Source organism: Anolis carolinensis, chromosome 4, assembly GCF_035594765.1.
Source record: "Anolis carolinensis isolate JA03-04 chromosome 4, rAnoCar3.1.pri, whole genome shotgun sequence".
Lineage (NCBI taxonomy): Eukaryota > Metazoa > Chordata > Lepidosauria > Squamata > Dactyloidae > Anolis > Anolis carolinensis.
In genome coordinates this window covers 60,634,270-60,659,180 of record NC_085844.1, presented here as the reverse complement: position 1 = coordinate 60,659,180, position 24,911 = coordinate 60,634,270, and the positions used below count along the sequence as shown (strand labels likewise).

Sequence of the window (24,911 nt, the reverse complement as noted above, 5' to 3'; positions counted from 1 at the left end):
TAAAGCTGGAATGGGGGAGAATAATAAGTTGCATCCCTCAGTATGAGTGGCAAGTCATTGTGCTAATAGATACAGGCAAGGCTGTGCACAGATTATGTCTTTTGAAAAAGCATTCCTACCAATTTATATTCCAAGGAGCTGGCAAACCTGATTCCCCAAGGGCTTCATCTACATTACAGACACCCTATCCATGCACTCCATTTTGTACAGGGCTGTATAAAATGTTTCTATCCCCAGATGCCACTGTCTGCACTGACCTTGGAAGAAAGCTTAGAAAAAAAACTTCTTTGGCCGTGCTGGGTGGGCATGGATGGTTTCTGGAAGGTGCAGTGCAAAAAGGTAAGCTCTGGCATTGCCCCTTCACCACGTTGTAATATAAGATGAGAAGTAGATGTCTATTCATGTTCAAATGAATACAGGAGGCATGGTCCATGATACTGACCCCTGATATTAGTAGTGCCTTTAAAAGAATTCTTGGCACTCTGCAGCTCCGTTATAACATTTGGGGGATCTGTAACTTTATTGTTGTTTGGAAAATATACTTTCTTGGATGTAGTTCTCATATTACCCCAGCCAGCACAATCCCTTACATTATTGTTTCTCAAAGCCCCCTCTTCCAGGTGTTTTGGCATTTCAGTTCCCAGAAATCCCAGACAGTTTACCAGCTGGTAAACACCTGGAGTTTGAGAAGCACTGCCTTACACTGTGGAGCACTCCCAAAAGCGATTAGATTAGTCCCCACCCTTCAATCCTTCTGTTTCAACCTGAAAGCATGGATGTTCAGGCAAGCCTTTGAACCTGAGTCTGAATGGACCCATATGAAGCCCGCACTTTGCACTTACAAACTGATGGCAGTTAGTTTTATCTACTGTTGTTTTAAAATTGTATTATTTTGACTTGACGGGGGTTGTTGTTATAATTTTATGTGACTTGTACTTTTGTGTCATTTTTACTTGTTGTGTATCATATGTGCACCCTGGAGTGCTTTGTAAGCCACCCCAAGTCCCTTCGGGGACATGGTGGTAGGATATAAATAAATTTTATTTATTTATTATTATTACTCCTAAAACATTCACTTGAATGCACATACTAGAGGTTCTGCCAAACATCATAGATCCCTGTGTCAACGGAAATCAGCATGCACTCAGTAGCTTTATTTGCTACTGGTCAATTTCCTTACAATACTGGCATGACGTGTAAAGGCTCTACATCTCAGATAAAATTTATCTGAAGGACCATATTCTCCCATGTTGAGATCTTCTCAAAAATTAAAAAAATAACTTCTATATAAAGTTGGACTAAGCCGCCCTGAGTCCCCTCGGGTGAGAAGGGCAGGGTATAAATGTTGTAAATAAATAAATAAAAATAAATAATTTTCCTGGGAAAATAATATAAAGTAAAAGTAGTTAAATATGTGTAACTACAAAACCAAAAGAAATGAAAGGGAAAATAAATAAATAAATGGACCATATCCAGAGCTCTGGAAGTAATAAGGACATTATAGAAACTTTATACATGGGAGCTTTTCTTTCTGACCCATCATTTTCACAGGTGCACAATGGGAAAGCAGGAGAGGGCTTTCTCTGTGATGGCTCCCAGGCCCCAAGGGTCCCTTCTTGGAGAGGTGAAGACATTTTGTTTTTGACAGGCATTTGGGGAACTGTTTCTGGGGACATAAACAATTGTGCCCTACTGTTCTTATTTTTTCCTTCTTAAATGATAGTTTATTAAATTGCTTTTAATTAGACTGATAGCTTAATTATATTTCACTTTTTATGTGTTCCAGTTAGTTACAGCTTTTGATTCTACCTGTTTTTTTAAGATGGCTTAAATCATCAGAAGGGTGGGGAACAATACACAGATAGATGATAGATAGATTTTCAAGCAAGCATGGAGATATCTCCATATATCATTTAGAACATGCCAGTAGAACTTCATACTTAATCATTATGTTGTATTCAATAAAAGTGTAGGCTTCCTTAGAGAGACTTTTTCAGCAAGCATGGATCACGCTCTTTAAAGAAATGGCTGTAGATTTAGTATGTACAGTACCTATAAGACAACCATCCTATATGAGTTACCTACTTTATGTTCTTATTTTGGAGGAAAAGCGGGCTGAGGAAAAGTGGGATGTGTAATTTAACATTAAAAAGATCAAAATATTCATAACAGATCAGGAAATAATTTGTTTTGATCATCAATTGCAGCCATGTTCAGTATTCATATATGTATGTGAGAGAGTTTGAGGGAGAGAACTTAGTGCTTCCATGAAGTGCAACTCTGTATGTAAAAGATTATAGAAGTATGAGGAAAGGGCAGGCATTTTTGTCCCTTTTCTCTGTTTAAAGTTTCAAAAAAGAATGGTATTGTACAGAACATTTATGTTTTCTTTGTTTCAGTAATGGCAGGATGCCAGCTTTTTCTGGGTGGGGAGGAAGCAGAGGACAATGGAGAGCTCAGACCAAATGCCTGTTCTAGGATATATTGATATTATAACCGTAAAGTGTAGGATCGCTCAGGATACTTCTTATATTCCTCACCAAAACCAGACATACAATGTGGTGTTTCTGAGGAATTATAACATGTGGCCTGAAGCACAGGAGCATTTCTACATAGTATCTCTTTAAGATTCATCTTTTAAAACTTAGTCAACATCCATTGCACATGGTGAACTGAGCCTCTGAGCATGGAACAGTATCAAATAAGATCAGGGTCATAAAAATACTGTATATTTTGTAGACATCCTAAAAAAAACTTAAGTGGAAGATACGGGATGGGGATGGGTGTATGAGTGTGTGTATGGATGTTAATTATGTTCAATGTGCACAGAATGCAGTTTTTTTTGCAGGAATAAACATCATCAGTCTGCTTTAATTGGGTTTCTCTTGGAATATTGTGTCCAGTTCAACCATAGTTTATGAAGAAGAATAACAAGCTAGATCATATATGGAGGAGGGAACACAAGTTGATGAAGGGATTGGATATATTTAGACAGGTATGTTTAGCTTGAAGGAAAAAAAGTTTGATGCATAATATGATAGCTGTCTTCAACCATCTGAAGGGTTGTCAGGTAGAACATGGAGCAAGCTTTCTACTGCTCCAGAGATTAGAATCCAGCTCACATTACAGGAAAGGAGATTTTCATTAAAGATGAGAAACAACTTACTGACAGGGCATGGATTTACTTGGAATGGGGTTGGATGTTTACCTCTTATGGGTACTTTAGTAGTAACCCTTCACTAGCAGGAGAGTGCACTAAATCACCCTGGCTAGTCTTTCAGTTCTATTAGTCTAATCATAGAATCATAGAATCGTAGAGTTGGAAGAGACCTCATGGGCCATCCAGTCCAACCCCCTGTCAAGAAGCAGGAAATCGCATTCAAAGCACCCCCGACAGATGGCCATCCAGCCTCTGCTTAAAAGCCTCCAAAGAAGGTTCTCAACCTATGGCTTCTCACATGTTTTGGCCCTCAACTTCTAGAAATCCTAACAGCTGGTAGACTGGTCAGGATTTCTGGGAGTTGTAGGCCAAAACACCTGAAGACCCACAGGTTGAGAACCACTGGTTTAATACCTGATGGAGACTGGATTGAAGACTGAGAATTATCAGTAGACATAAAACAGATAATTTATGTAACCAGAAAGATAACCCTGAAACGGAAGTGGAGGGGAATTAAATTGATTAAATGAAACCCTGAATGGGGGCACCCACGCTGCAGTTTTTTGGGTTTACTGTTCTCCTGGTCTTGCCCTTATAGCTCACAAAGTTTCCTTATTTTTCTTTCTTTGCAAATAAATAAGCTAAAAACTATTTTAAAATGAACTTTTCAAGCAGCATAAATTATGCAAGGTATTTTGCATAATTGCCATTTTGCATAATTTATTCTGATTGTAAAATACAGGCCTCCTTTGGATGCATTTTTTTAAAAAAAGGTGTGTGCCCTAGAACAGCTAATGTTCTTCCCAGTGCTTGTTGCTTGCTGAATAAATAATGTTTTCAGACAAGTAAAATACCTTTCTAGCAAAGGCTTTCTAATGTGTCTGTCACCATAGTGCACAGACACTAGTGTAACTATCAACAGTGCAGACATTACAGCCGCAGCTGTCATTTTGTTCTATCATCTCACCTTTTAATAGCCTGCCTGAGAAAGGAAGGGATGGTGCCACAGTTTGACTTCCAGGAAAGCAAGCTATTATGTGCAGCTACATATGAGACTGAAGCACAGTGATTTCTCTTGGTTTTTTCTCCCACTTAAAATCATCAGCCTTAAGGAAAAACATTACATTCTGTAAATATCCTGTTAGAATAATCATTGCTGTACTTGTACCCACAAGCAACCAATGATCTTCTTGTTAAGTCACTTCAGAGCAACCAGTATGGTCTTTGAAATTGTAAGACTCATATAGAAAAACTCAAACAAAACTGTCTTTTAAAAGAAACAAGTAATTGTTTTCATAAATCAGACACAGCAAGGTCCAGCTAGTCAATCTCCCTCTTTTCAACTTTCTCCTTGGCATGGTCACATTCAGGCAGCATGTCCTGTTTTTGTACAAATCTGATATTCAGAGGTATATTTCCATGGAACATGTAGGTTCTAGATCAGGCGTTTTCAACCTGTGGATCCCCAGGTGTTTTGGCCTACAACCCCCAGAAATCCCAGCCAGTTTATCAGCTGATTTCTCGGAGTTGGAGGCCAAAATATCTGTGGACCCACAGGTTGAGAACCACTGTTCTAGACAGAGCTTGGAAAACTGGGAACTTTATCGTAAGGGGCAGGCAAGCTGGCATCGCAGCTGCATCATCAACTTTCGTGACAGTCCCTATTGCACATGTGCATCCTACTGTTGGTTTACCGTGTCCTCCCCATGATTCTCCCGCCTGTAGCTCCTAGTCCTCCAACATTCCCATCAGTTACCTTGGTGCAATGGGTTCTTTCCGCTTCTGTCATCCACCATGACATCAGTAAAGTGATGTCAGGAGTTGGGATTCTTCTTCTTTCCTACTCTCAGCCCTCCCGTCACAATCCCAAGCTGGTTGTTTTCCTTTTATTGAATATGTATATTCACTTTTTTTGTTTTTCAATGCTTCAGTTGTACTAAAAATTAAAAAAAATTGACATAGTAATAAAAAGTAAGGAACAAGGGCAGTGCAGGGATGTGAGGTATAAGGGGCAGTATGATTGTGGGACAAAGAATTGGCAAATCAGTGCAATTCTGCAAATGAAGAGAGGTGTCATATCAAGGGTGCTCATAATATGCATCCACTATCAACAATAACATGAGTGTAGTGCAATAGTGTGATAAAATCATATAGCTCCCAGAACCCTCCACCAGGCAGCGTTTCTCAACCTGGAGGTTGGGACCTCTTTGGGGGGGGTCACAAGAGGGGTGACAGAGGGGTCACCAAAGACCATCAGAAAACATACATATCTGATGGTCTTATGAACCCCTTTGACAGAGAAGGCAAAGAGTAGGTGAACTACAACTCCAAAATGCCCATCAAACCCTTCCAGCATTTTCTGTTAGTCATGGGGGTTCTGTGTGGAAAGTTTGGCCCAATTATATCATTGGTGGGGTTCAAGGGGCTCTTTGATTGTAGGTTAACTATAAATCCCAGTAACTACAATTCCCAAATGACAAAATAAATCTTCCCCAACCCTACTAGTATTCAAATTTGGGTGTATTGGGTACTTGTGCCAAATTTGGTCCAGTGAATGAAAATGCATCCCGCATATCAGATATTTACATGATTATTCATAACAGTAGAAAAATTAGTTATGAAGTAGCAGCAAAACTAATTTGATGGTTGGGGTCACCACAACATGAGGAGCTATATTAAGGGGTCGCAGCATTAGGAAGGTTGAGAAGCACTGAGTTAAGGTCTCTAGGGTTCGCTCAAAATGGCAATATTATTTTAGAAGTAATTTCACTCATACCAAAATTATTTGTCCCAAGCCTCTGCCTCCTCCCTCTCCTCCTTTTCCTCCTCCTGCTGTTGGTGAAATGACAAAACAAATGTATTTCAGAAGACCAGATCCTTTATTTGAAAGCAGACTGAGGGGTTTAAAGGCACCCGTGTTGTATGTGTATGAGCTTGAATCATAGACCAACAGTACAACATTATGCATGAGTAATGATGAGTAGTACACCACTGTGTTCAGTGGGACTTACTCTTACTCCCACACCAATATGCTGAAAAATCAGTAAAACAAACAGGCAAAATAAAGTGGGGAACCATTTCACAAAGCGCATTCTTCACAAATCATGGAAACAATGCAACATGTAAAAACAGAAATAAAATCATCTCCCCTTGCCAATTCTAATAACGGGAGATCAAGGTACTAGCCAGAAGTCAATTTAGAAATTGTATTAACACCATGGCCTGGCTTTGTGTACACTAAACTGTTGCCAGTACTTCTTTTTTGTTGCTGTTGCTTGTGACACCAATGCCGAACAGCTTTCAAATACCTTTCAGGGCATATAAAAACAGAAAAACAAAAGTAGTCCCCAAGAACTGCTGTTACAGCAGGATTTCCTGCTCGGCACAGTGTGGTTCCTGAGAGACCTGCTTGCCCTCTGCATTTATAAAGAAAAAACATTGGAGCTGAGGAATGGGTGTTTGCCTGTGTGTAAGTATGTGTGTGTAAAGAATGCTTCTGTGTGCCATTCTCCAGTGCAGGTTGCCAGCTTCACATCCCAGAAGAATGATTCTCTTCATATTTTTTTCCAAGGACTATGCATACTTGGGGGACCAAGCAGTCTGAAGAATGATATTTCTGGGAAAACGATTAACAGAATCAGTGGGGCATCTTGAAATACAAGGGGCGGGAGGAGGTTGAAACAGCAAGCACTTTGAAACAGAAGGTTCTTCTTCCTTCTGAGCAGAAATTGTATTGAGCATCACAACACTCGTTTTTTTCCCTCCCAGAAAACCAGGCTCCATCTGTTTCTGGAAACACTTAATGTTCATAAAGTAACAAATTATGTTTCACAGTGTAGCTCTTTCACAAGTTAATGGGGCTAAGGAAAGATTTTATAAGATTCTCATGACTACAGCACAGGCCCAGAGGACACAAAGGAAGCAGGTTGGAGATGCTATAAAGGCATAATTGTTTGGTTACAAGCTAACCTCTCTAACCAAAAACCCCCCAGAAAAATACACATAGAAAGATGCTTTGCTCACTGCAGAGACAAAACCTGAAATACTGGCAAGATAAAGAGTGGCAGAGTTTCCAATCCCTCTTTGTGATTGGGTCATTTGGATTTTGTAAAGGTTTAAGTGAGGCCTAAAGGGCGAACTCATTTTTCTCCTAAGGGCTGTCAACTCGTTTTTTCACAAGGGCCTTTGATCCTTTCTTCCACCTCCTTCTCCATAAATGATGGCATCAAGTGCTTGCTACACGAAATAGGGAAACAAGATGCTCTAAGGGAATAGAAAGGTTGGAAGAAGGAGATGCCATGATGGGTGTGTTCTTGTCTCCTGCCTGTAATGTTTAGAACCAGATACCTCCCTTCCACATGCACAATTATAGTGCAATGATTCCTTTTTTAACTGGCATGGCTGTATCCTAAGCAGTACTTGGATTTGTAGTTTGGTTTGGCACTAGAGCTCTCTGGCTGAGAATTCTAAATACAGTAGAGTCTCACTTATCCAAGCCTCACTTATCCAAGCCTCTGGATAATCCAAGCCATTTTTCTAGTCAATGTTTTCAATATATCGTGATATTTTGGTGCTAAATTCATAAATACAGTAATTACAACATAACATTACTGCATATTGAACTACTTTTTCTGTCAAATTTGTTGTATAACATGAAGTTTTGGTGCTTAATTTGTAAGATCATAAACTAATTTGATGTTTTAATAGGCTTTTCCTTAATCCCTCCTTATTATCCAAGATATTCCCTTATCCAAGCTTCTTCCGGCCAGTTTAGCTTGGATAAGTGAGATTCTACTGTACCTCTCCCCAAACTGCAAATCCCAGGATGTTGGGGGATGTTGTTGTGGTGGAGGAATTGTAGCACTGATGACCGTCACCCCGGCTTTCAAATTGATTTGAAAGACACAGCGGAGAGTTCCGTAGATCGCTCACCAAAGGAACGGAACGGGACCGCAGCAGACTATTATTAAAAAGACTTTTTTCTTCATTTTCCCCTTCCCTGAACTATGTAACAAATCCCCCCAATAAAAGTAGCATTTATTTTAACAGTAACCCTCTCTATCTGGTTATTTTGTATCTTTTCTCTGACTCCTTCCTTTGCATGCAATCTCTCTCTCTCCCTCCCGTCCCTTTAACTCCGGATGAGGTTTCTCAGCCATAGATTAATATGGCGGTCGATACAAATTGGCTCATATCTCTATCAAAATTACCCCTAGAACGCTCCTCTTTTAGTCCTAACCCTTTCTAAGGCTCCTGACTCGAAGACAACCAGCAGAACCGGAATCGGTCCAGTTTTCGGCACCTCAACAGCTGACTGTCAAACGGGACCGACGGCTCCTTCCAAGCTAAACTGCTGCCTTATCCCGGACTTTCCTCCCCCCGCGGAATGGGTTTAAGAGATCCCTAGCCCCTTTCTGTGAACTGGGGATGGGGGATCGCTCTCTCGCTGGGGAAACATAGTTCTCCAAGTACCCTTACCCTCTCTGCAGCTGCCAGGGGGTGCCCGGACGGGTGCCCTCCACGTTTCATTCATACTTTTCATGATTTTATGAAGGAGAAGAACACTCTTCCCCAGACCTACCCCTGGACTTATGAAATCCTATACTTCCAAAGACTGCAACCCACATGTGCCTCTTCCCCATGCCATCTCTACGAATTCCTCCCATCACAGATGAACTCTTTTTTCCTCATGTATTTGTGAATTTTCATATTCTATGTACTTGGACACTCTCATGACTCACTGTTGTATGAATTTCTAATCGTTGGGCTAACTTCATGAATTGTGAAATCATGCTGCTAGAACTCCACTCTTATGAACTTCCATATCGGGTTCCCCAGATGTTGTGAACTTCGTCCTTATCAAATGTTTTCTATTGCTTATATCATTCATGATTCCCCTTTATGCAATGTCACCCACCTTTATGGATTCTCCCTTATTTCCTTGAAATCTATCTATCTGCCTATATGTATTTGTACTCTTTGGGATCCCCGGAAAATATGTGTTCTTCCCAGCAGGGTTTATGTTCCAACTTTATTTTAATTTTCATTCTATCCCATATAATTGTCAAATCATGAAATCAAATGGGAAATATTATGACCCCAACATGAACTCTAGCCCTATGACTCAGACCTCCCTTCCCAAAAACAAAAGGATAATCTGCCACTGTTTAATCCAATCTCATTCTGATCGCATGGACAATATAGGGCGAGTCACCAAATTCCTAAAGGTGACTCACCCCCCCAGGGCAAACATTGTCATATCCCAGGCCAGGACGCCGCAGGAAGGCACCCTGTGGGGCCGTCAATGACGGCTCATCACCACCCATCACCACTTCCCGTCTGACACCCCAAGGCATATCTAAAATCTGTGAACGTGACAGGACCCCGGACACCCTTGATGGGTGCCATTAATTCCTTTAGAAATCGGCCGGGTCAGGATTAATCTATCCGGTCGCTTCATTGTTTCAATAGCTCCCGCCTCCTCCTCTCTGATTGGCCCGAGGGGGGACAAAAAGCGGCTCCCCATTGGGCCAGCAGAGCAAGGCGGGAAACGAAAGCCCGCCTCGTTCAACCTCTCAGCCTATCCGCGATCAGATGGGCGGGGGAGCGGGGCGGGAAATTCAAAGGGCTGTCAGACCGAAACATTGTATAAATATGGCTTTATTTGAAACATATGTTACGCTAGTAGATTGAATGATCGCTATTAGCGTCCTTTTCAGCTGAATTGCTCAATAAAAACTCCTTGGCGGATTTTCCTTCATCTTTGGCGGACCTTCTTCATTTCAGGCTTCAGGTTGTATTGCGGCTTATATTCTCCTTTTGGCTTCGCCAAGGTCCGTTCCCTCAGGACCGGGTCGGGTCTCTCCTAAAGGGCCCGATCCCCTAAAGTGCGGTCGACAACAGCACTATGATTATATAGTGTGAAAAGGCCCAAGATTGTGTTCTGGTAACCCTTTCATGCATATTATTTTAATGGTGGTGATGAGGAGTTAATTCTGTATGCAATGCAGGTACCATAGCAAGAAAAATAATAGATGAAGCAACTCTGCTCAACCACATCAGTTGTGTTTTTCTATTCATTTGTACTCACAACTCCCCACTATGCTTCCAGACTATAACATCCTCCAAGAAGCTCTTCTCTTCCTATCCTGCTCCTGGAAATTGAAGACAGCTTCTAAGTTGTAACATGTTCCCTTGCAGCCTATTACCAGTCAGCAGAAAGGTTTCTGGATAGTCTCAGCTACAGATGTGCACTTGGTAGAAGACAGTGTAGATGTCACCATTCTGGATCTCAGTGTTTTTTTGACATCCAAAATAAAGACATCTGCTCTTTCCCTTTTGTTGTCAAACAGCAAGTAGATGCTGTCTAGGCATCTCCTGCCCAGAGCCAATAAAAGGCCACGTGGATTCGCACTTGAAAGAAGAAGCTACCTTGAATGGAGGGAAGAGAGGTGCCATGGAAGGAGGTACTGAGTACCTCTTTCTGCAATATTCGCAATTTTACATATGCTAATAGTCTAACCTTTAGTTCTGCTCACATATGCCAATATGAATGCAGTCTTTATATTCAAGAGAAGAGAGCTGGTCTCTTGAAGAGCTGTGATATTGTCAATTACAGAACAAGGCCTTGTCAAATTAATATGGACTCACCACAAAGTTGTTGTGGTAAACCCACATGATGCACAGGCTGGATTCACAGCATACCAGCTGCATGTAGCTGTAACTCCATGACAGCGTGATATGGGATTTATTCCTGAGTGATTTTGCAGCATCAGAGGAGTGGATGGCTGGATCTGACTCAATACACTGTCCACACTGCCAAAGGACAACTGCCGCAGTGCTGCCAGTAAGAAGCTCTCTCCTAGAGGATTGATGGTAATGTTGCATTTCTAGTGATGTCATGTTGGGTGCCAAGCCAAATGACCAGAAATATGATGTTACCAGGATGCCACTGGGAGAGAGCTGCATATTTGTGGTGCAGCATAGTGGCCCTGATGAATGCTCAACCTGGCTGCCCATGTGGCTGTTCACCAGAGTGGTTCTGGAGCCTTTAAAACTAAATTTCTGTGGCAAATGTAGACATGGTCTGAGCCATCAGTAAATTCTTTGCATTTACAGTATGATGTTGCTGGGGAAAAGCCTTCTTTTACTTGGATATTCCTGAATTCAGAGGCAAAGGGAAAACCTAGAGCAAATGAAATCACTCATCATCCCATGCCAACAAAAACTCTCACCTGTTAAATCCTACAGCATTCTGAGATATGGTCCATTAACATAAGCATCAGGGAAGACATTTGTCATAGAGAATTGAAAGGAATTCATTGCATTCTTGTGAGATTTGAAGTTAAGGAAATAAAGAGGGCATATTCACTCATGTTTCCATGGAGGGAAGTTAATGAATTGCTCTGCTATGTCTTGCTGACTGACAGCATCCTGCACCTTACCATATTTCTACTCTGGTCATGTTTTGGCCCCCTGTAGATCTGAGGCAGGGATGGAAAATCTCTGGCCCATGGATTGGGTTATACCTATAAGGTCTCCCTATCTACCTACCAAAGCCACAGCAAGCAGTCCTTCTTTCCCTGAAGCTCCAGGAATTTCTCTCCAGACCCCTTCCCTCTTCGGGTGAAAATATGATCCAATCTAGTGATAAAAAAGAGTATTTTCTGTCATGGTCAGATCATTTGCACATTCCCCTGGTTCAGGGAGAAACAGGCTATTTTCTACAGCAGTGGTTCTCAACCTATGAGTCCCCAGCTGTTTTTGCCTACAACTCCCAGAAATCCCAGCCAGTTTACTAACTGTTAGGATTTCTGGGAGTTGAAGACCAAAACATCTGGGGACCCACAGGTTGAGAATCACTGCTCTACAGGTATACACATGGAATAACTGGCAATGGAATCATTGAATTGGAAGAGTCCAGAAAAGATCATTCAGTTCAACCTTCTGCCATTAAGGAATAAACAACAAAGCACTCCTGACAGATAGCCATCCATCCTTTGCTTAAAACTTTCCAGAGAAGGAGCCTCCATCACACTCTGAGGCAACATATTTTAGTGTATTCTGCAGAAGACAGATGATAAATTCAAGTTACATAGAATAATTCATCTATTTTTGGTTGGTTTTTGTTTTGTTTTTAAATAAGCCCATACTTTAAAAACATTATAGTCAAAATGTTACTATAATTGTTTTGAGGGAGATTAATCAGACACTACCTTGTGTTCTTTTTAAGTAGAAACCAAATAGCAAAAGAGGGACTGTGCATTTAAGAAGACATAATACATTTTCCTGCTTGACTTGGCAAAGCCTGATCATATTTTCCTTTCAATTTACCACAGCTCTCCAAGTAAGCTAAAGGGAGCTATGGCACCTGCATTTTCAGCAGCAGCTGCTGCAACAAGAGATCTTCCTTTGAGCATGTACTTTTACTATCACACAATTAATTTTGCTATGTATTTAAGAATGTTACACCATTTTCCTTACTTGTTAATTATAACAGAATCTTTATACCTTTATCAAAGTGATGCATGTTTTAGGATTAAGTGTATTAATCCAATTAATCCTAAATCCAATTGCGAATCTCAACGAGTATTGACCCACTAAATCCATTTGTTGACATTGTTATTTGCTGTCAAATCAACTTCAGCTAATGGTGACCTTATGGGTAACAGACCTCTGTGAGTCCCAGTTATTTTGCACACTCAGGGCCTTATACCATCCACAGCTTCATTTATTGAGCCAATCCATTTCCAAATGTGGCATTTCTCTTTTTGCTTTCCCTTTTTCTTTGTTGTTGTTGCTAACTATCATCAAGTTGATTTTCACTTGTAGTGAATGAGAGAGCTTTAAGTCACCCTGTTATCAACAGTCTGGCTCAGGTCTTGCAGACTCGGGGCTATGGCTTCCTTAACTGAGTTTATCTGTCTTGTTTTCTTCCATTCTACCATACCAAGCATTATTGTCTTTTTTAGTGAGTACACACTTATCATGATATGGCCAGAGTAAAACAACCTCAGTTTAGTTGTCTTGCCTTCTAGGGAGAGTTGATTGATTTGTCATTTTAGCAGTCCTTAGTATTTGTAGAACCCTTCTCCAGTACCGTATTTCAAATGAGTTGATTTTTTCCCCTACAGATTGTTCTTCCTTGCGCAGACGTTTCTTCAATTGGGATGGTTTAATCTAAGACTCAATCCCGACGCTGCCACCAATTGCGCTGGTGCTAAAGACAATTGGGAAGACTCAAGCCAATTGTAATGGTGTCAAAGCAAATTGTAAATGTTGTTTCCACTACTGAGGGGATTTTTGAATCTTTTAATCCCTCTAGATTATATATATATCACCTTTATATGAGGGGAAGGATTACAGGGGGTGATCTTTATTTCAAGATCCCAGCCTCTGTCTCTGTAGTTAGGGATTTCTGTGTTGTTGTTCCCTTTCTGAGGTAACTGTGACTATTACTCTTCCCCAACTAGGTGATTTATTAAGGTAACTGCCACCAACGTGAGGCTTTTGAATTATCACCAATGAAATTTGGCTCCACAGATGCAGATGAGATGAAGTGAGTCAGTTGTTAACAAAGAACAACAAGTTTATTGCGTACAAAGCTTATGGTTGCAGGTTGATTGATTTACTTATGGAACTTTAGATAAACAAGTGGTTTAATAACTCTTATAACCACCCCAACAGTAGTTTCTGGTGTAATTCCACTCTCACTCTCCTACTGATGATATAAATTGTAGCGAACTCTAACCTCAGCTGAGCTCCTTAGTGAACAATGTCCCAACTACAATAAAAGCCTTTAATTTGATCTACTACTGATCAAATTCCTGATCACTAGTCCTTCCCAACTAGAGATCTTGACTAGGCTCCCTTTAGTCTGCCTTGACTAAAGATTTTTGGCCAGGCCTGTCTCCTCAGCCCTTCTTGACTGAAAAGCCTCCAGCCACGCACTCCTCCTTGGCTTCTTTTTTAAAACTCCCACTTTTTCCTTTTCTTGGCTCCGCCCACTTCTCCCTCTGGTGAGCTAGCCAGCTCCGTCTCCTTAGTAACAGCACTACTGTGTATTGAAACAAGATGGCTTCTGTTTCAGCTACTGTGTCAACTAAACACAAATATATACTCTAACAGTTAAAATTAAACATAATAACTATGACTTCTCCACATTCCTATTCTGAGTTATGCGAGTAAACCATTAAAAGTACCTTATTTCCTCACCATGGGCCCCATTTCTGGCACCTATGAACTCACGTACCTCTGTATTCCCAAATAAATGGATTTTTACCTAATAGGATGATACTTGTTTATGTTCAGCAAAACCTGTACTTCTTTGGAAGTTCGGAAAGTAACAAGCCACTATTTTTAAAAAATGTGACCAGTTTAGGGCAATATTAGAGGAACTGTGCTGTTAGCTTCACATATAAGATCTGATCTATAATATCGCAGATTTGGACTGACTAATGACATTATCAGCCTGGGCCCCTGGTGGCACAGTGCGTTAAAGCGCTGAGCTGCTGAACTTGCGGACCAAAAGGTCCCAGGTTCAAATCCCGGGAGCGGAATGAGCGCCCGCTGTTAGCCCCAGCTCCTGCCAACCTAGCAGTTTGAAAACATGCCAATGTGAGTAGATCAATAGGTACCGCTCCGGTGGGAAGGTAAGGGCGCTCCATGCAGTCATGCCAGCCACATGACCTTGGAGGTGTCTATGGACAACGCCGGCTCTTTGGCTTAGAAATTGAGATGAGCACCAACCCCCAGAGTCGGACACGACTGGACTTAACCTTTACCTTTACCAATGGCATTATCAGATGGGGGAATTTAGCATCCTAGGACGCTTTTGCCCCATCTAATAGACAGCCCCACGGCGGCCATCACACGACGTTGCCGGACACATTCCCCACAACATGGGAGGCTTCCTGTGTTATGCTAAAACCCATGTGATGGGAAAAGCATTGGCAAGAGGAAGCTGTGAGTGGGATGATGGATTCGCTCTGCTGCCCCTTTGCTTTGTCTGCAAAGCCTGGAGAAGTAGGACTTTTTGCCCGGCTCTTGTGATGAGACCCTAAGGGTGCATCTACATGGTAGAATTAATGCAGTTTGATGCCACTTTAACTACCAAACGTTCAATGCTATGGAATCCTGGGAGCTGTAGAGAAGTGCAGAAGGAGGAATTACATTCCTTTCCTTCTTTGACCTTTGTGCTCTGGATACCATCACTGCAACTGCAGAGCAACAAACAGTGCCATCTTCATGCCCACTGAACACTGCAAACGGAAGATCAAGGGGAACAGTATAAGTGCCATCTCCTGTTCTCAGGCTGTCTGAGCCCAGGAAAAGTGGGACGGTATGTAACCAACCATGGCCTCTTCCTGACATAGCACAGTTGATTACATGTGCCTTAGCATGACTTATGCCCAATCACCTCTGTATCGTGTAATGGCCACAGATCTGACTCCCCCGCTCCCTGTCTTGACGTGCCATTGAAGACTCACCCTGAGAATGTTTTTTTTAACACTGCATTTTTTTTCATTCATTTTGGGAAAGTATATTCAAAGATATAATGCAAATGTGAAAAACTGAAAGTGAAGCCTTGAGTTTCATGCCATGTATGATCCATATGTCCGCTTAACATGTCCTTAGGTACATAAATAATTGAAATGGGCATATTAGGAAAACGTAACAGATTTTCAAAGGATGAGATAGTCTGAATCTTTTTTTGACAGAATCTTAACTGACAAGGACCCCACTGGTTTGGGGTCAAAGTGGGATAAGAGGCTATCAGGCAGCTTTATGCTACAGCATTGCTCTTGAAAAGGAATAAACCATTTCAGCTCTGCCAGTTGCATGCATATGTGTGTGTGTGTGTGTGTGTGTGTGTGTGTGTGTGTGTGTGTGTGTATATATATATATATATCAGGTGTTCTTTCTGAATATAGTATATACTGAATAGTCTCCCAGTTGTCTAGTAGGATATCAGAAATCTGCCTCTAACTAGCAAGCCCTTTAGAACCTGCCTAGAGGTCTTCGGCCACTAGTCTTCGGCAAAGAAATGTGAATAGTGCTGCTAATGATAGACCCTTCAATTCTTCCCCTGAAAAATTGGGCAAAACCCTCCTGAGATATCATGAAGAGTCTGTGTGAAGAGCGCAGGATGGAGATGCTGCAAGCAGTGAATGTAAAATGTTGGGAAGAAAGGAGGCTGTTGAAAACAAAACGCCAACTCAAAGGCATCTGCGAAGGATACTGTCTCCTTTTCAAATCCTCATCCTTTGTGAAGGAAAAGACAAAAGTTAAAGGCAGTGAAGGAAAATTATGCAAAATCACAAAGCTTTTTTCCCCTTCTCAAAGAAAAGCAGGTCCATTTCTGTGCATGATTATACATATAAATGCTAGAAATAATAATGCGCAAGCATATTAAAATTAAAGAGGATATAGAATCCACCCCAAGTCAGAAATGTCAAAAGCTTGAGGTTTAATAAGAAAGCAAATGGAGTTGAAAGTGGTTTAATGGAAAGTTTGAGAAAAATCAATCAGTTTACAGTATAACACAGCGGGATAGCTACATGTGAATAAAAGGGGAAAACAAAATCAGAAAAAAAAATGTGTTATGAAAATTTCAATTTATAATTGACCTTGAAGGCTTTGCAAGTCAGGTAGGTGGTATATCCTCGTCTATGAGCAGCACATAACTCTTAGGGCTAAAGGACTGAAGGGAAATATGTATATTTATTTCACAGTCTGTGATTTAAAGACTTAATAATAGGCCTTAAAATTCTAACTGCACTGTGAATAAAGGACAATGATCATGTCAAATTATCCTTCAAATTCAGATTTTATTATCAATTAAGTATAAGAATTAAAGATTTGAAGATCAATAAAGTTTTAAAAATTATTTCAGTTTTACAACTACTCCTATATTTTCTTTATAGCATATTAAGGAGAAAGGGAGAGGGAGAAAAAGGAATGTGGAAGCACCTTTACAACTAGATGCCTTTTGTTAAGCATGAGCTTTTGTGGATGCAAACCCACTTCTTTGAATGCAGTATAGAGTGATGCTATAGCCCAGTGGTTCTCAACCTGGGGTCTCCAGATGTTTTTGGTCTTCAACTCCCAGAAATCCTAACTGGGAGGTAAACTGTCTGGGATTTCTGGGAGTTGTAGGCCAAAAACATCTGGAGGTTGAGAACCACTGATGATAAAACCATATTTATACAGTTGTGGAAGTGGGATAGAATGTAAAAAGATCCAAAAGATGTAACTCATGTCCCATGTCCCTTGTCTTCATTTTTCAAGGGGCTGGGTAAGTAATCCAGATCTTTATGGTCAGTTAGTGTTGGTGTGCAAAAGAAATAAATTTGCTTACTAAATGTCAGTCTCCTTGTGTTCAAAACTCTCAGCAAAGATTACTTTTCATTCCTGTCCATATAACAAAATGATTCATCTGTAATTGAAGAAGTGTGCATCTTCGCTGTATTTTACTGATTGTAAGGCACACTGTTTTTGTAAGGCTCCAAAAATGCACCTTACAATCAATGTACCTTTTGTTTATTGAGGTTTTTTAAAAATTGGTTTAACTCCAAAGGAGGAGGAAGAGGGCCCCAGACCCAAATGGCTCCAATGTTTTTTTTAAAAAAATCTGCTTACTTTGAGAGAGGAGACAGAGGAAGCAGAAGAAGGGCACCAGCCCCAATGACTCTTCTAGACCCCACTGTTTTGTCTACAACCTAAGCTAGACAGATGTTTACCATTCTGATTGAACTAAGCATTGCCTTCTGCTTCTGCTGTCTTCCTACCGGGCCCATATAGCTACTATAAAGATGCAATCACACAAGATTACTATTGGGTTGAGACAAAAAAAAGTATTGTGCATCCAGTAGAAATTCTAAAAAATAGTAAAAAAAAATATTTTTTTCAAAAACTGAAGGAGGTGTGCCTTACATTCGATGGTGCCTGAGATTCAGTGGAATATGGTTACAAGTCTGACACCACTTTAACTGCCATGATTCAATGCTATGGAATTCTTGGATTTGTAATTTAATTGGGCACCAACACTCTTTTTGACTGAAAAGGCTAAAAAACTTGTCAAACTATAACTCCCATGATTCCATAGCACTGAGCCATGACCGTTAAAGTGGTGTCAAACTGCATTAATTTTACAATGTATGTGCCACCAGAAGTGGGTTTATATATCCACAAAAGCCCATGCTAAAGTAAAAACCAGTTAGTCTTAAGGGTGCTACCGCTTTCCCTTTTTATAAGGTAAGAAATTAATATGGCTACATCTTTGAAATTATTATAATATATTAATGATTGTTTCTAAATAGACTGTGCGAAAGTATAATCCTATATTATAAATGGAAGGTTCAATCACGTTCCTGAATTGGTCTATATGATGTGACCGGATCTAAAATGCTTATTGATCTTATTGATTTCTATAATTTTCCAAGGAATTTGACAACTGCCAGCAATATCTACCATGTTGAATTCTGAAAGAATGAGCAGTGCTCTTCATTGCATTTTGAAGATCACTGTCAGGAGAGGGCTAGATGTATCATCCTTCACTGCCATATTTGCTGGTGCTGCAAATGATACAGCTGTCTGGATATAAAGGTGCAATTTTGGACATTAGCAGTTGTGGCATCGATGCCACAATCATAAATGTGATTACAAACAGTTACAAGGCTCTTTGCCTAGCTTACGACATCGTAACTACCTAACGGGACACTAGCCATTTCAAAACAACAAATTGAATTAGTCTCCTTTCAGCGCAAATAGGTGGTACACAGTTATACTGAGAGTTTACTTTTTTATTAGTAAACTCAAGGTGGATGTCAAAATCAAAGCTGTGCAATTATTATACTAGATCAAAAAGAACAGGTGGCGATGACTTCAATAAAAAATTAAGAGTTACTTAGCATCCTGTTAGCAATTATTTTCCTCTGGTCTGTGTTCAGTGGCATCTTTTTGCCAGAAGTCACAGCTCAAGGCATCATAAGTGCACTATTAAGGCGGAAGTGAAGAAAATTTGGGCATTTATTTATTTATTTGCAGTATTTATATTCTGCCCTTCTCACCCCAAAGGGGACTCAGGGCGGATTACAATGAACACATATATGGCAAACATTCAATACCAACAGACAAAAATATATATAGACAGACACAGAGGCATTTAACATTTTTTTCCCCAGCTTCACGATTCCGGCCACAGGGGGAGCTGTTGCTTCACTGTCCACTAGTGGCCGTACTTCCTCTTTCCTTTCCTCGTGTTTTGCTGGTAGTTTTATGATGTTGTAAATTAGTTAAATTAGCCTCCCGCATAAAGCGTATCTAAATTTCCCTACTTGACAGATGCAACTGTCTTTCGGGGCTGCATAAGTCAACAGCAAGCTGGGCTATTTAATGGTTGGGGGCTTAACCCAACCCAGGCTTTGAACTCATGACCTCTCGGTCAGTAGTGATTTATTGCAGCTGGTTACTAGCCAGCTGCGCCACAGCCCGGCATTGCCCCCACCAAAAATTTAGCCATGTCACAAAATGTTCTGTCATTGCAGCAACATAAAACTTCAGTTGAACAATGCTTGCCTGGCCCCATATTGAGGTGTCCTTGTGCAATGCTAGAAACATGGGATGGAAGGAATTCTTATTGAGGGAGATTTCCTACATTTTGCCCCCTAGCTGAATCTTCCCATTCACCTTGGCTCTCCAGACCTTTATTTCTGCTGTTTTGGCAGAATCCCCAAATTTCTGTGAAACATTTTCAAGGGGTTCTATGAACTGTTTGGGAAGGAAAAGATGGGGAATCCAATTTCAATGAATTTCATTTATACATTGGATTCTCTCTGTATTGTATTTGGCACTGAATCATTGTAACTGCCTTTTCTAAAGTGTATAACAGTTACCTTTTTTTAACCATAACATCTAGAATTCCCAGAGCAGGTGAGCAGGTGAGGATTCTTGGAGTCATGACTGAAGAATAAATTTTCCAAGTTCTGGAAAGTGTCCGCTGTTGATTAGCAGTTTCATCACCTCAATAGCTTTTCAGAGCAACAGTTAATATAATAAAGGTTCTGGCTCTTCTTTTCTCATCATCCTGGCCTTCTCCACAGAGAACATCACACAGGCACACAAGTTAATAATCTGATATTCCCCTCAAAACAGAATGTGACAGACATGGATAAACCTAAGCCGTGGGAAGTAACACCTAGCAGCAAAACAATGCCTTCATAAAACTGCAGCTCACAGGTACCTGCAGACACACCAGATGTAAAAATCATCTCACCGCCCCCCCCCCCCCACCAACTGAAACCATCACAAATTACTATTAACATACTACACTGCACTCCCCCTCCCAATTGCCTCCCCAAATCTCATAGTTTGCAATTAGATATTGATGACTGGTCTTCATTTGTGTCTGAAATAGCTCCTATATTGATAAATATTTTACACAGAAATGCAAAACAGCAAGAAATAAAATATGCATTGCTCCTTTTTTTAAAACCATAAAATATATTCAATGCATGCATGTGAGAACCAAATTTAGCCATCTTTTGAATTCCAAAACTTAAAAGAAAGGCATAATTACAGTAATCTCAATTAACATAGCTTGTATAGGTTAAGCCATATGCATTGAATTGTTGAAGATGTGTTTCCAGATTCTAATTGGAGCTAAAAAAAATTAGGACTGTGAGTTCTGATATTTTAGAATGCTAATGCAGCTGTTCCTTTATAAACAAGAAGCATCTGGAAAGGTTGCTCTTTTTTATTTGTGGTTAAGGGAAACATTAGTAAAAGAGAGAAGAAACGTGTATTGCTATCTTTTAGTAGGGTTAGTTTTAAAAATATGTATGTGTCCTTGTTCACAACAATGAGAACTCAGCCTCTTTAAAGATGATCAGCCCTTCACCTCTAAGGAGTGATGTACCTGTCAGATTGCCTATCGAAGTATATAAGTGGTGCTTTCAGCATTCAAGAGGCAAGGCCATACTTTCATAAATATGAAAATTTCATGGTTTGTTGAATGCATCTGCCCCCATTACGAGGTCACTTGGAGCAAAGAAGAGATCATTTCTTTACATATTAACTCTTTCAACAATAGTTGAATTACTACTAGTGCCCGTCTTAGTATTTAAAAAAAACCATTTTAATGATCCAGAGGAAAACGCTGTAGCTATGCTCTTTGAACAAAATGAACATTTGTATGGACAGACTAATCTTATTTGGCACAAGAAGCCTCCATTCAAATTGCAGCCACCTCTCTGAAAAATCCTGAAACATTAATAGAGTAGTTAGTAGCAGGCCTCCCATCTTGACGCTTATTTGTTTTCTGTAAGATACAAGAAAGACAATCTCACATGAATACAGAAGCCTACATTCAATCGTTAATCCCAACTAGAGCAGACTCACTAAATCAATGGGAAGATGACAGGTCGATACTTATGTAAGCTCAATTGATTCTCTGATTCTAGTCTAGTATAAAATCCCTGATTAAATCCAAAGGCATGTGTTTCCCCAATAAATAAGTAAACAAATCTTAACAATCAAAATGTTTTCCCCTACTCTGTTTTAGGTCATAATCCTATACTGAAATTACTATATTTACATATCTAGGAGCAAATTTAATTGAATTTAGGGAGCTAACCTCTGAATGGGTATAAATGGGAGTGCACTGTAAAGCTGTTATCCTAACAAACATTTATTTAGGAATCAGTTCTGTCTGATTTTTGAAGCTAGTACTTGGATGGGAGACCAGGTGTTCTTGGTACTTTCCAGAGAAAGAAACTGACAAAACCACCTCTGAATATTCCTTGCCTAAGAAAAGCGTACGAAATTAATGTGATTGCTATAAATCAAAAGACTTTAAAGAAGACATTTGTGTCCAGGGCTGTAGCCAAGGGAGCAGGGTTAGTGGTTCAACTCTCCTCCCTGAAATTTTTCAGGTTACTTGTGAATTTTAACTGGTTAACCAAATTCCCATGCTAAGTCTATGAGAAACAAAAATTAAACAAGTCCCTCCAGAACCGCAAGCATTTTGACAATGTATTCACACTGCCATTACTTGCAGCAATAGCTGATATAGTGGAAGCAACCAAGTTGGCCCACCCATAACTGGCAGGCAAAGCCTCAGGCATGGCGGGATTTGAAGGCCCTCATGAAGGCAACCAGACTTGATGGGGGCATTCGACAGGCGCGGAGCTGCAGGCTATTTGAGGATGCTCTGCCCCCGTGCTGTGCTCTTTGTTCAGCATGAGGTAGGAGGCAGGTTCCTAATGGGGAACTACTCTTCATGATTTGCTAAATAAAAGGTTCAACACCCCCTAATTTTTTTCTGACTATGGCCCTGTTTATGCCTCCTCTCAGTCTTCTGTTCTTCATCCTAAGCATGTCCATTTCCCTAGGTCACTTCACACAGGGCTTATTTTCCAGACCACTGATCATGTTGGTCACCCACTTCTGTTCCAGTTTGTCAATATCTTTCTTGAACTCTGTACAAATGAAGTATAACCAAAGCAGAATGTAGTGGTTCCACTGCTTTCCTTAATCTGCATGCCTTATTCATGTTGATGCAGCCTAGAATTGCATTGGCTTTTTTAAATCCCTCATATTGTAGAATCCTGCTTAGCGTGTTATTTACTAGGGGCTCATCAGAGAGGCCAGACAAAGCATCCCACTTCAACTGGCCTATGCAGGAAAAGAGAGGGAGGCAGGGCGAATCTGTCACCCCACGTGCAGCTTTCTCTTGGGAACGCTTCTCCCATCACATGGGGAAAATGTTGCCCTCCCAGAGAGGCCCTGTGTTGACTTCATTGGAGCCAACGCAACATGGAAAGCCTCCCATGTTGGGGGGAAAGTGTCTGGTGATGCTTTCACCCTGGTGGGGGGGCAGGATCTCTGCCGGAAATCACATGACATAGGGCTTCATCCTAAAAATGCGGTGGAAGCATCCTAGGACATTGATTTCTTATGTAGAAGTAGCACCTTGTTGAAATTTCTTTTCATTTCACAAAATCAGTTTGAATTCTGAAAATTTTTCTTCTGAAAATTAGCTGTTACATGAAAAATTGATAAGTATGCCTTCTATTCCACCATTTAAGTCATTTGTAAAGAAGCTGAACAACACCAGTCCCAAGACAGAACCTTTAGGCACCCTACTACTCACTTTTCTCCAGGATGATGAGAAACCATTGTTGAGAACTCTCTGAGTCCAGTTTGTCAGTTCACTTATCATGAGCCCTATCCACTCTACAGTTCACTAGATTGCCTCCAAGAATATGGGAGATCTTTCTGAAATCAAGATCTGCTATGGACTTCATCAGACAGGCAGGAGGGGAGCAGGGGAAAGCATTGGGAAATGTGGGAATCCGTCTTACCCTGGTTTTCCTTGGCAAGGTTTGTCTTTGGGGATGTCCAGCCATCCCACATCCTTTCCCCTTCTTCTCGCTTCCCCCACTTTCTCGAATCAGGAGCTGGGTATTGGAGTCTTCCCTCAATTTCAGCACACTGACAAGACAGATTCCCACAGGCGGTCACCAGAAGTGGCCATGCGTCATGGGATGGCCTCTGTTGGACTCTAAAATTGAGAATAAATGTAGTAAAACTTCCATGTGATGGTCCTATATCTACAGTACTGTTGTGATGTACCAAGCCTCTACTTCTATCAAATTTATATTTTCCTGGTCTACAGTCACTGCCACACACATCCTTATTAAATCAAAGTGAGAGCAGCATTCCCAGTCACACACTTCTTTTATGCAAGGTCATTTCACTGTTAAAGGCAGTGGTGATAGGGTTGTCCTGTGATTATCACATGTGGAATATTTCATATTATTTATGGCCACATAGCTGTGGGCCTTCTGTCCCTCCTTACCTTCCATGCATATGAAAATATGTATGTCTGTATTATGCCTTGATAGGGCACTGGGCATCCTATTAAACACAGCAGTTGATATTTAAATGCGCTAATACTGGTATATAATCATCTGCACAAATAGACCCTGAAAAATAAAAGCAATTTTACGTCAGTAAAAGAGAAATGAACAGTATTTCATGGCAGCAAAGATCAAGGGACCAGTGGCACCCACCCTCTGAAACCCCAATCCCCAGTTCATTGAACTATGGGTCACATAATATAACCTTTTTACAAAAAGTGCAGTTTAAAAGGTCGATTTTTTAACCTTTGATTTAAACCCACAGGGGTGAAAAGGAACTTAATTGGATTCAAATCTTCAAGAATGTTGTGTGTTATTCCAGCACTGGATATAAGGTGAGTATGATTTCCCCCCCTCTGTAGACAACCCCTAAGTGTGCACAGACTGTTTAATGATCTGTTGTAGAAACTTTCCTCATATTGGTAGTTGCTTGGGTTCTCTTTTTTCTCCGTTTTGAAGACAGGGATTACATTTGCCCTCCTCCAGTCTGCTGGGGCCTTTCCTGTTCTCCAAGTATTCTCAAAGATTGATAGTGGCTCTGAGATTACATCTGTACTTCTGAATGCAATTCATCTGGCCCTGGAGATTTGAATTCATTTACAGTAGCTAGCTGTTTACCTCTTCTGGGTTGCAGTCTGCTCACTGCATCATTTGTTCTATTTTCAGTTATAGTACTATTTTCTTTTTTAGAATAAGACTGTAGCAAATAAAGTGTTGAACAGTTCCACAGTCTGTCTGTCCCACCTTTGTTCACCATCTTCTCTATGCCATGGCCCCATTGCCTACTTGTGATTCTTTATTTCAGTGTAGCAACTCTATATCATAATTCT

The 24,911-nt window shown here is 40.6% G+C and overlaps 1 long non-coding RNA gene across 1 annotated transcript in view; it reads left to right on the top strand.

The window, feature by feature from the left end:
- Positions 1 to 24,911, top strand: part of LOC134298909 (uncharacterized) — a 103,557-nt gene that overhangs the window by 75,831 nt on the left and 2,815 nt on the right. The window contains exon 2 of the long non-coding RNA XR_010006030.1: positions 24,347 to 24,416. This is a non-coding gene — a long non-coding RNA (uncharacterized LOC134298909). The remainder of the gene's footprint in view (positions 1 to 24,346; positions 24,417 to 24,911) is intronic.